Source organism: Lactuca virosa, chromosome 7, assembly GCF_052849685.1.
Source record: "Lactuca virosa cultivar CGN04683 chromosome 7, Lactuca_virosa_CGN04683_v6, whole genome shotgun sequence".
Classification (NCBI taxonomy): domain Eukaryota; kingdom Viridiplantae; phylum Streptophyta; class Magnoliopsida; order Asterales; family Asteraceae; genus Lactuca; species Lactuca virosa.
This window is the reverse complement of record NC_136432.1, coordinates 275924282-275938027: the sequence shown is the minus strand read 5'-3', so window position 1 is coordinate 275938027 and position 13746 is coordinate 275924282. Positions and strand designations below refer to the sequence as shown.

At 32.9% G+C, this 13746-nt stretch overlaps 1 long non-coding RNA gene across 2 annotated transcripts; it reads right to left on the bottom strand.

Moving 5' to 3' along the window:
• Nucleotides 1–8046: 8046 nt before the first annotated feature.
• On the bottom strand, nucleotides 8047–11261 carry LOC145123826 (uncharacterized). Of its 2 annotated transcripts, none has more exons than XR_013715342.1 (2): nucleotides 10944–11261; nucleotides 8047–8318 (listed from the first exon to the last, which is right to left on the bottom strand). It is a non-coding gene; the product is annotated as an uncharacterized LOC145123826 (long non-coding RNA). The 2 variants fall into 2 exon arrangements; XR_013715343.1 differs by having other exon boundaries at nucleotides 11065–11261.
• Between the last annotated feature and the right edge of the window lie 2485 nt (nucleotides 11262–13746).

Sequence of the window (13746 nt, the reverse complement as noted above, 5' to 3'; positions counted from 1 at the left end):
CCTGTTTACGGTCAGTGAAAAGTGGACCCCCCACAACACCCCTATAAATACGATGCCTCCACCTTCATTAGAACATTTCTGGCCAAATACTCTCTCCTTCTCTCTCTAAGAACCTTAACCGTAAACACTCAAAACGCCTTCAAACTTCAGAAATCATCGAGAAACCACGTTTGGGTCGCTTTGGAACGTCTCAGGGCACTCATCTCTTCGAAATCAGCACCCAGCTCTAGTGTTCTTCAGTTTACGGTCAGCCTTCAGAAACCGTAAACTCTGTTCTTGAGTTTACGGTCCGAACCTTCAGAAACCGTAAACTCTGTTCTTGAGTTTACAGTCCAAGCCTTCAAGAACCGTAAACTCCTCTTCGACCGTAAACACCTTTTAAGTGGTGTTTTTGACTGAAAACTCACCCTCTTTGATTCGATCAAAACCCGGTAACATTCCTCAACCGAATACAAATGTTCTTATGACACTTTATTTATCGAAATCGCTAATTTAGATACATATATGTATTTATTTGATAATAGGATTTCGTTAAGTGTCGTGCAACAACTCGAGGATCTTCATTTTCAGTCAACGATTTCACGCAACAACTGTGAGTTCATACCCCTACATTTTTCCATATTTTCAATGTTTTCAGGGGGGAATACAAGCTAAACACAAACGTTTTCAAAACTTTTGCAAATCTCATACTTTAACGCTTTTGTACTGTGTTGAGCATAAGGGACGTTTTCACAAAAATTTGCATAGTTTTCCGGACACGCTATTCACTATTCATGCAAACTATAATCGGTATAGTTTGGGATTTTTCTAAACATCACGAGTACAGAAATTTTCACTATTAAACATATGCACTAAGACAGAAATAGTTTACAGTTACATCACCACTTTATCATGGTTTTTCATAACTGTAATTATCATTATATACGGTATACATACGGATTTTCACTACGGTAGAACGCTACTACACTACATGTAAACTAGATTGTACGATACTGTGAGGTGCTACTTCACTACTGTACCCTTAGGTGTACAGGGATAAATCCTACCACTGTATAACCAGAGTCTCCTGGAGGGAGAGCGTGAGATTTGTGAATAGATCTATTCGGGACTGACAATCCCACATCTGGACTGCTAGCTACAGTTAGGCGGGCACGCCTGAGATGTACAAATGTCATTTAACTCGACGCCTGAAGAACGTTGGAAAGGTCACTAGTCATATCAAGCATGGTTATACGACTCACATTATGCATAAATCACCTTTAGTTTACAACTTAACACTCTTCAACAGTTTTATTTTTAGTAAATAGAACTGATACACACTACGTATACTGGCTAAAGCCAGGACTTTCAAACAGAACCGATTATACAATGGTTTCACATACAAAATACTTACACTTCATGATTAGTTTTGGCTAGTTACATGAGGTAGTATTTTCGCATATCACTACAGTTTTCAGTAACGAACATTCATGGTTTTATACGAAATCGATAACGCTACCTTTTCACTAAAGAAAATATCAGATTTTCTTGGAAACATTACAGAAATTCATGGTTTATTACAGAACTGGTAATACTACATTTTCGCTAAGGAAAACATCGGATTTTCTTGAAACTATACAAATATTTTCCGAACTCATCAACGATTTTCACTACAAACTACCGCTTATGAACTCACCAGCTTTATGCTGATACTCTTTTAAACTGCTTGTATTCTCAGGAAATCAGTAGACAGGTACCTGCTGGGTTTTTGAAGAGCTGAAGCAATAAGAGTTTAATGTTTATATTCATACAAGTTATATGATGTAATCCAAACAAGTTTCAGAACTGATGTAAACATTTTTACTTAAGTATTCATTGTAATGGTTGTGTTGCTATGATTGCTGTTATTCATTGGTTGTGATGCTACACATGACGTCCTCCACCCCGGAACGTTTCCGCCTTTCTGGTTTCGGGGTGTGACACTCGGTGGGAGTGATGACTTAAGAGTAACAGGGTATAGTGACGCTAACTTTCAGACCGACAGAGATAATTTCCGCTCTTAGTCGGGCTGGGTATTTACCCTTAATGGGGGAGCAATAACTTGGAAAAGTTCCAAACAGGAAACTGTGGCTGATTCAACGTGCGAATCAGAGTACATAGCAGCAAGCAAAGCAGCAAAGGAGGCAATATGGCTGAAGAACTTCATTAGAGACCTTGGAGTTGTACCAGCTGTAAAGGAGCCTATGGATATTTTCTGTGACAATGAAAGTGCAGTTGCCTGAGCCAAGGAACCAAGGGATCATGGCAAATCCAAGCACATCGACAGAAAATATCACTTTATAAGACATCAAGTAGAAGAAGGACTACTCGTAGTGAAGAGGATATCGTCAGAGAATAACCCAGCAGATCCCCTTACAAAGGGACTTAGTAGGGAAAAGCACTTGTTGCATGCAAGGTGTATTGGGCTAAAGGACGATATTAGTTTCAATGATTAGATAGATATTTAGAAACTTGTAATAGCTAAAATGTAATTGACATTTGATGATTGAATAAAAGGAGTTTTATTTATAAGTAAAGTTAGTGTCTTGTGTCAATTATTTACTATTGTTTCATTTTGCATGTTTTGACTTCCAGAATAATAAGATTATTCAAACTATCCACAGTCGATCATACTTTAGAAGTAGGTTATGTAAGTAGACTGTCATGAATGGGTTTTGTAAGATTGTCTAAGGAGTTAGACATTGCAAAGGTTTGCTACAACATTCATGAGTACTCTTGAAATAAGATTTGAGTATTGGATCAACCCACACTCACATGAATCACTTCATGGAATTTATCACGAGTGATTGTGAGATGATAATATCGTATAATCTTCAAACCAATATATATGAGTTGGCAATTATTAGTTGGTTGTACATTGACAGTGCGAAAACACATCAGTAATTCGATGTTATAAAACGTGTTGTTGTGTATGATTTAACTAATAGTTAGTGCAAGCATATAAGTCGAAGTTTGTCTATTCCTTTTATCCTAAGTGGATTAAAAGCGATATCTTGGGCCCCTCGATGATTTTTTTTTTACTTATGTGTCGGGCCCGGTCATGACTAAATTGATGTGTTCAATTAAGCTTCTATATCAGACAAATCAGAAATCGGGAAACAAATCGCTGGACAAAAAGTATGACTATGTTCCATGTATTTTTCCGCATGATATCTTGAAGAATAGAGGATTATATGATCCCTTATCTAAATGGCACGTCAGGATTCGACATTGGCTTTTAGAGAGCTACGATTGCTACTTGGGTTCTGAAGCTACATTGGCAATTATAGTTATTAGACTTATCCAAGTGGGAGGCTGTTGGATTAGGTGTCTAAGCCCATAACTATAATTGGTATGTACTTGACCCGATGATAGCAAGGTCCATTTGGGTTGTAACACTCTTGAACAATTTGATAGGATGGATACTTGAGAAAGAGGTTATTGTGGTTTATTAATATATTATAAGTATAATATATTAATTGATGAATCACATTATTTAATTAGTATTGATCAAGAATTAATTTGGTATTAATTTAGTGATCAAAAGAAGCTAATTAAAGTTAAAGGGACTGATTAGGTAAATCAGTAATTCTTCTAGTTGGACTCATGACTCATATTGACTAGGGTTGGACTAAACTTACATGAAAGTCCATGAAAGGTTTAGCCAAAAGGCTTATGTAATATGAAGAGTCATTAGGGTTTGCATGGTTGTACTCACCAGGTTTCACAACCTGACCCACTCAGTTTATTTGTATCACAAGTATCGATACGAAACTACTTTACACTGAGAGATTAAAGGAGATGTAGATTACTAGTGTAAATAAATGTAATGTCTGTTTATGCTTATGTTTCAGTATTGACGATGACATCCCAAAGTTTTAATATGAACAAAATACATTTCTTCGGAAATGCTTTGATAATATATTTATCATGTTTTTCTGGGAACAAATTCCGCAATATTTTTTTTTTAAGATATACTCTGATTTTCAAATAAAGTATAAACAAATCGGTCTTTTCTAGCCGTGAAAATGGGTATGTCACACCCCCCCCCCCCCCCCCCCAAAAAAAATATATCATTAACCAGTACGTTAAAATTTCTATAGTTTCTCCTTCAATCATTACTTATCTGGTTAGCAACAATTTAATCCATTGTTCTAAAAAACGCGCAAAATCAACCTCTTTACCTAATCCATACTCCCGGATCTAAAATTTACCTCTTTACTTAATCCAAACTCCCGGATTAATAACAAATAACTATGTCTTAATCCATACTCCCGTATTAATAACAAATAACTATGTCTTAATCCATACTCTCAGATTAATAACAAATAACTATGTCTTAATCCATACTCCTTGATTAATAACAAATAACTATGTCTTAATCCATACTCCTTGATTAATAACAAATAACTATGTCTTAATCCATACTCCCGGATTAATAACAAATAACTATGTCTTAATCCATACTCCCAGATTAATAATAAATAACTATGTCTTAATCCATACTCTCAGATTAATAACAAATAACTATGTCTTAATCACAAAATATACATTAATGCTTCAATTCACAAAATAATAATAATGATAAATGCAAACATAAAGTTGCTAACGATATTAATTATGGAACATCCGAGTAAAAAAATATGAACCGTAACGATATAAAATTAAAAAAAAAACATTAATGCTTAATTCACAAATAAGAAAAATTAAAGAAAAAATGGTTTCGACACAGTTTATCAAATTTAAATTTATTTATTTGAATCAAAATAAAAAAAACATTAAAAAAATCAAAAATAACTAAAATTATAAAATAAAAATAGAAAACAAAATGTCAAAATGATGAATAAAAAAAATTATCAAATTATTGAAATTATACATTTACATAAAATTTATATATATAAATTATATATATATATAAAATTGATATTTACAATATATATATATATATATATATATATATATATATATATATATATATACACAAAATTTCAAATTTAGAAAATTACACAAATGGTCCTTGAGGTTTGTAGTATTTTGCTAATTTGGTACAAGGGTAAAATAATATTTTTTATTAAAATCTAACAGTTGAAAAGTTAGATTTAACGACATGATGACGTTTCATGTACTTTTGCAAACCATATGGACCAGTGGCGTGACGTTTTCCTTGAAAGTCCGTGAGATATTTTGCAAATCACAGGGATCAATTATGAAATTTTGTCTAATATTAGAGATATAACATTGAACACACGAGTTTTAGTAAGCTTCTATTTTTATTTCTTAACATTAAATTTATTAAAACGTTTTACATACAATCTTACATTTATTTATAAAAAAAATGCTTCCCACTTTGCTCCCTCAACGCCCCATGAATACTCCCCATGACACATACGATTCCAAAAGTCTTGAAACTACATAAACGGAGGAAATTTGGTGACATATATTGTTATCGACATCTTCTATACCAATTTCCGGTTCTTGTTCCTTTGATTAGAAGTTGTCTATGCATCTTCTTCTACCGCTTTTCCTTTCCCTTGTGAAACTTTCGATTTTCCAAAGATACATTCCAATTATGCATGTGATTGTTTTGGTTTAAACGGTCCACCCCCCCCCCCCCCCCAAAAAAAATATCATTAACCCGTATGTTAAAATTTCAATAGTTTCTCCTTTAATCATTACTTATATGGTTAGCAACAATTTAATCTCACACGACCCTAATTAGTTTTTCAGGAGCATGACTCCCCCCCCCCCCCCTCCGTAGCGCCCGCAGATTCGGGCTAGTCAATTTAGAGACGATAAGCGTCAAAAATGACTTTTTTATAAATGATTATTTAGAATAAATAATCTTAACTAAGTTGTAATATATGTCACAAGGTTTCCGTAAATATAAAGAATGCCGAAATCCGAGTTATAACATAGAAGTTATGATATATCGAAGTTTCGCGACAAAACCGACACGACACCGGGAATCGTAAAACGTGAGTTTAAGATAGAGAACTTTTTATCCTTAGTGGTCTAAATGAAAGTTGTAGAGTACGTCTCCACCTACGCGTGGATATAAAGAACGTCAAAAGCGGAGCTCGTATGCAAAAGTTATGACCTTCCGAAGATGCAGCTGTCTGAGAGCATGACACGTGTCAGAAACCTAATATGACTGGACTCACGACATGAGCATTATTTCTCACGATGTGAGGAGTCAAACGGACACTAATCGGGCCTAGAAAACACCTGGGAAGTCTACGGGATGACTCTTGGAAGCTCACGACGTGAGCATGTCATTCTCACGACGTGAGAAGTTGTCCGGACACATTTCGGAGCTATAAACGCAGATGGCGAAGCTACGAGGTGATACAGACATGGCTCATGATGTGAGCATTGATTCTCATGACGTGAGAGGCCAAAAATCAGCCTATAAATAGCCATTTCGACCCTAAGCTTCCTTACACCAAATTCTTTTTTTTCTCTCTCTCTCTCTCGTTTGCTGAAGCCGTTCCGCGTCCCGAGCCCGACGATCACGAACCACTGACCATTTCTAGTTAGATTCTATCAACTCACGCTACTAAGATGAGCACATAGTCCCTTTCATTTTACACATAGATATGAAGTATTTAATATAAATTATGTGTTATGTGTGCATATTATCTGTATACTTGCTATCTATGATGGATGAACAATTTTATACATGTTTTAATTGATTTAAACTGTATATGTATTTTATATCTACAAATATGTTGGGTAAAACATTGGTAGATGAGTTAGATGATGTGTGATGAAATAAAAATTGCTGAGAAGTCTCGATGTTTAAGATGATCTAGTCATCTAGCAGAGTATAGACAACGACCACAGACTATTCTAAACAGTCCAGTGGAACGTTAGCATGCTCGTAACATGTAGGTGTTTTTTCAAAAGTATGGATTAGACTTAGTCAATTGTCCTTAGTCCGAGAGTATGGATTAAGACATAGTTATTTGTTATTAATCTGAGAGTATGGATTAAGACATAGTTATTTATTATTAATCTGGGAGTATGGATTAAGACATAGTTATTTGTTATTAATCCGGGAGTATGGATTAAGACATAGTTATTTGTTATTAATCAAGGAGTATGATTAAGACATAGTTATTTGTTATTAATCAAGGAGTATGGATTAAGACATAGTTATTTGTTATTAATCTGAGAGTATGGATTAAGACATAGTTATTTGTTATTAATACGGGAGTATGGATTAAGACATAGTTATTTGTTATTAATCCGGGAGTTTGGATTAAGTAAAGAGGTAAATTTTAGATCCGGGAGTATGGATTAGGTAAAGAGGTTGATTTTAGATCCAAGAGTATAGATCGTGTCATTGTGATGATCGATGGGGTGGGGTAAAGTTGCTTATATATTGTGGATTTGTATATTTTGTGAGTTCTAAAATATATATATGATATAACATTGTGGGATTGAAATCTCTATGTACTCACCAGGTTTCACAACCTGACCCACTCAGTTTATTTGTATCACAAGTATCGATACGAAACTACTTTACACTGAGAGATTAAAGGAGATGTAGATTACTAGTGTAAATAAATGTAATGTCTGTTTATGCTTATGTTTCAGTATTGACGATGACATCCCAAAGTTTTAATATGAACAAAATACATTTCTTCGGAAATGCTTTGATAATATATTTATCATGTTTTTCTGGGAACAAATTCCGCAATATTTTTTTTTAAGATATACTCTGATTTTCAAATAAAGTATAATACTTATCTGGTTAGCAACAATTTAATCCATTGTTCTAAAAAACGCGCCATGGCGCGCCTCAAGGCGTGCCATAGCGCGAGGCGTGGTGTAGCCGTTACGAAAACGTTCAAGACGGGTTGGTTAAGCGTGACGTTCAAATAACGTGTCAAGACGCGCTTTATAGCGATATGACGCGAGTTTTTTTCAAGGCACGAGTTTTTTTTGTTTTTTTTTTATTTATTTTATCGGGCCTAAAATAATTGAGTTTTTGTTAACTTTTTATATTAAATACTAATATAACACTTCTAAAAACTTAATATACTGGATAAAAATCAATAATTATATGATTTATCTCTTTTAATATATATAAAATAGTCACGTCTTGAAAAACGCCATGGCTCGACAAGACTTGTCATGACTTAACTTTTACCTTGCCACCAACCCACGTCTCACGTTGTTTAGAACCTTGATTTAATCTCAAACGACCCTAATTAGTTTTTCTGATCAGAAGCCTAACTTTATCGCCGGCAGGTTGGGTTTCGGCAGTTGTTCATCGATAGCACATAGCAGTTCATCTGTATATTATTATGAATTGTTAAATAGGATAGTACTCATAGCCATAAAAATGCCAAATTGGATATTGATGCCAGAGAGTACAAGATAGGTACATGGTAGCTGTCTGCTTTATATTTGATTATTGGTTATGTTAAGATTTTATATCATTAAAAACTTAGACATATTTTTTTCACCATAATTATGTATAAGCAAACGAGTAATCGCCATCCGTTTGTAAGCTACCAATCATATTAAAAAAATCAATGCAACAATAATTTGACAAGTATTGATGTCGAGTTAGAAAACTTGTTGAACTCATACTCCACTAATATTATTCACACATAATAATAACATAAAAATAAAAATAAAAATAAAAGTATTTGAAAACATTGAAACTAGACATCTACCGCCATCCAACATTTGCATCAAAATACTTCGAAGAAGTTATAGGTCAGTTCGAAGTATCCGGAATCTAGGAATCTACACAGATACGGATTTAAGTTTGACTTTCAAATTTAAATAAATTATTTCTAAAATCAAATTCAAGTAAAAATGACATATTAATATGCGTTAAAGTATGTAATTAATTATATAATAATTTTTTATTTTTTAACAATTCGTATAATAAAATAGTTTTATAGTTGAAATATATATTCATGTTGTTTTATAATACAAAAGTATATGATGTTATATATGAGAATGGGTTATTCTGAATATAATAATTAGAGATTTTTTCTAAAGTTCAGATCATACCCGTGTCTTTCAGCGAGAAAATATGTCAAATAGTTTCTTTGTAAATTGCACAAGTAGTGTGAATCAAAGAAACACAAATTATGGATAAATGGTACAAAAAGATTCGATTTAATAGAAATTTTTGTAGTTCAAAAGCCAATAATTATGGGTGGGTTCAAGTCATAGTCAAAGAGAGGGTGCATGTTAACATGTAGTGGAATGGGAGTACTGTACAGTAAGGAAAAACAGCGACCATCTAACAACTTTTCTGTGCATCCAACGGCGTTGACACTTGACACGATTCCTATTCCCTCGTGTCCAATAACTAAAATACAGAAATTATATATATATATATATATATATATATATATATATATATATATATATATATATATATATATATATATATACTAGGCTTAAACACGTGGAAACCACGGTTTAGAAAGAAAAAACACTATTGATGCATATGATAAATGAAGAAAAACATCTGAATTCACATTTAGCAATGAATGCATAGATTCCAAAATTCAATAGAAAGAGAGGTCTAAGGTAAGAAAAGTGAATGTTATTATTTGATTACTATTAAGAGAGACAACACAACCTCAAAATAGAATTGAGTCAAAGAACAGTTTTGCACACATGATGTCATTGCCTATTGGTTGGTTGGTTAAAAAATGTCCCAAGACATAAAACAGTTTTTCCAAGTAGCATCAAGTTTAAATTCACCTAGAAGTTATAAGGGCGATTAATTAATGAAATAATAGAAAAAGAAAACAAAATACAAGCCACCACACACACACACGTAATCTTAGTCAAAAACATAAAATAACACCTTATAATGATACAAGTTAAAGACTCATCTCATAAACTTCGCATGTAATTAATGAAATAATTGAAAAAAAAAGTATTTTCACATCCTATAAGTGCATTTCTAGTGGTTTATGTCCTCAACATCTTATAATGATACAAGTTACGAAAATCGGTTCTCTCAAATTAGTGCTTTCTCAAACCAGTGATTTGTTTGCTTTTACGGAAAACATCTAACAACTCAAAGTTGATCTCTTTGATCAACCAGCAGTTCGCTATAAAATGTTCAACTTTTCCAAATCTTCTTTTGGTCTTACAACCCAAAGGGGTTGGTACATGTGTATCCTAGATATGTGAACCGATATGTCAACCCTTCGCGGGTACATTAATGAATCAAATAGTTGCTTTGGATCCTACTATTATGATATCTAAAAAAGGAAAATAGGTTGCACTCTATTAAGATGTCATGTCCCTTGAACACATAAACAACAAAATTATAGATTTGTTCAAGAAAATGCTTCATGCAGGCATTTTATCATACACTTAGTGTGCATGTAAATTTAAAAATTTGTTCAGAAAACCAAGCTTGTGCAAATGATATTAAATGGAATGCTGAAATTGGATAACAAATAGTAAATTGTTATTGATATCCGCTTTAAATTCTTGCTGAGCGCTTAAACTATGAACACTTTAATGATGACAATTCTAATAATTCGACTGCCTTTTACTATTGAAATCAATGAAACTAATATGCTTCAACTATTGGATTCAAATGATTTTGTTGTAATTGGGTGAATTTAAAACAAATAGATCAAGGGTAAAATTGGTCGTTTTCATTCCTTGAGGAGGAATGACAAAAAAACAGGGGGGGTGGGGGGTGCAATGAATAAAAAACGTGCACAAAATTGGCTCAGCTTTGCAAACCATAAAAAAAAACAAATTTTCGAGAAGCCCACTAAAAATATCATACTAACCAACACTTTTATATCTAATCAAAAGTCTAATCAAAAGTATAAAACAGTACCAAGCAATCAAAGCAAATCTCAAATTAGAATCTTAAAACTTCATATTCAAACAAATCAAAACAAAAACTAAGAAGACTTTACCATGTTCTTCTTCATGATTAGTTTGAGAACCTTCACAACCATGTTTTTCCATATTTCTTCAAAAAAAATTCCTAAAAGTACCAAACAAAAGGATTAAAATTGAGGAGAACATATGGTTTACCGGTAGAAGATTCCATCATTATCACTTGATTATCGAGCCACCGAGTCCTAATTTTATGACCTTACAGTCCGTTGATGGAGATATAGCTGAGAAAATTGTATTCACGATTCAAAAAATCTACCTTATTTCGAAACACCATCAAAACAATTATTGAGGAAAAAGAACAATTGATTCCCATCACCAAAAAGCAAAAATGGAAGATGATGGACGAATACCTTTATATTGAAACTTGAAGCGATTGTGACTATCTATTGTGTGGATGTAGGAATCAATGTAGGCCAACCATTTCAAAAGGGTATTTTTGTAATCTTAACTATTAATTATTTAAGGTAATTGTTAAATAAATTAATAACCCTTTAAATATAAAATCAATTTGAGTTCACGTTTCATTCATCTTTATTAACCCTAAACGTCATTGCTTGAAGAAGATAAAAGGGTCGTAGTTGGCCCCTTCGCCGACCAACACCATCTGCCACCACCAAGCCAACATCGCCACCTAACACCATATGTTACCACCGTTCATCTTCAATTGGTACAACACAACATTCATAAAAGAACATACTCATGTTTTTTCCATTCAATTGGTCACCACCGAGCCTCTTCCACCTCCAACACCGCCATCTATGAGCATCGCCTTCTAGTTACTACCAAACCCTTCACCAGTTTATCACCATCGACAAATGGGTTGATTATTCTTACAGTCGTTCCTATAACACCATCACACATTCCGCCTAATACCAGCGACACCCACCTATTTTGCAGGTGAGGCGTATGATTCAATTTGCCAAGTCTGCATCTTCCTCCTCAATATCTTTACTCTTCCACCCGACAAATCCCTAGTTGTCTAAATCCAATCACATTGCTCCCCTTTCCAATTCATCGGCGTAGTAACCCTAGCCTGTCCTTCTACCATCCTCTCCCTCCCCTTGGACTGGACCAGACACCGAAGAATTTCAGAAACAGCTCACTGCCCCCAACGTCGCCCCTCTCTCAGCAAAAATCGACATTTCCATTGAAGACTTGGCCTCTCTCTCATCAAGCGACTGACAGCCATAATCTTGCAGAAAGAGTAATTCATTATCAATTTATTTTATATATTTATTATATTCCCTCTTTTTTATAACTACATCTTCATGATTTAATCCTAATTTCTTTAGGCTAGGAGAGAACAGATTATTGAAAGGATGAAAAATCTTCAAGATTTGGTCCTTGAGTGTAATAAAGTGCACCATGGATTCCGATTTCTTTGATATTTTGGCATCAAAAGATTGTAAAGCTGATCATTCACTTGTTTTGTTGTATTAGGTTATAGGAAAGGCACTTGATGAAATATTCAACTACATTCAATAACTGCAACATCAAGTAGAGGTAGTTGTCACTATTTTCATATAAAATTTACAACTTCTTTTATGATAAAAATCCTAAATTGTTCATGTATGCCATGTTGTAGCTCTTGTCTATAAAGCTTGAAGCTGTAAATACAAGAATGCACTCTCCCATTAAAGGGTTTCTTACAAAAGATGTAAGTATTAAACACTTTTATAATATTTGACATTTACCAAATGTTGTTTTCATTATTTATATGAGGTAAATGAAAAAATAAATACATAATCATTTCTAGAAATTTGTAGAGTCTACAAATGAGTTTGAGGAAGTTTTGAACCACCAATTGTTGTCATTCACAAGCTTTAATCTTGTTAAATGGAGTTTGGACCACTATGCACTACATTTTGACTCTTGTTTGTGGTTCTGTTTTCATTTGCTTGGGTTATTGAGTCACAATCTGATTCCTTATATCTCAAAGAGAAAAGGGACAAGTTTATTTTGACTTTTTAAGGTCAAATGAGTTATAATGTGTTCTAACAGAATGTTTTTTAATATTTGCATAACCATTCTATTAAAATACACATCAAATCATTACATTTCAGATTCTGGAAAAAAAAAATCCGTTATGAGTGTTGACTTTGATTCTTTCACTATTTATGTGTGTGTGTGTATTTTTTATTTTTTTTCTAATTAAAGCTTAAAAGAATTCTACATCATTCTTATAGAATGTCTCTTATTTTGTTTGCAGGTCAATGACATAGTATTTTTTCAAAAAAAAATGAAGCTTCGTTCTTGTGTTTGATTATATACATGTTGGAACCGAATTACCAATAAGGAGAGGGGGATTCTTTCAAGATTTTCAAGAATGTTATTTAGGATTTTTATTCTTTTGATGTATTTTAGTTTCTAATTATATTTTAGGCTCATTCTAATAGAAGTGTAAATAGATTCAACAAAAATATATTTTACATTAAGATTTTTAACGTTCAAATGTTATGTTATTCGACTTAATCTTGGAGAATGATTAACAATGATCTACTATTCAAGATTTTATGGATAACATTCTTGTAGAATATCATTCTAACATAATATCATTCTAACATAATAAAATCGGTTACGATTAAAGTCATTCCGACATAATAAAATATGTTATGATTAAAAACTACGTTAGAATGAAAACCGAATTAATTACAAAAATTAAAATTTTTAAATTAAGAGAATTAATTATATCCAAAAATCTAGAATTTTCCTTTTTTAAATTTATCTCAATTGACTAAAATACCTTATAGTGAAATTAGATGGTATTTTTCAATTATTTTTAACTTAATAATATTCATTAATCACTTTTTTAAAATA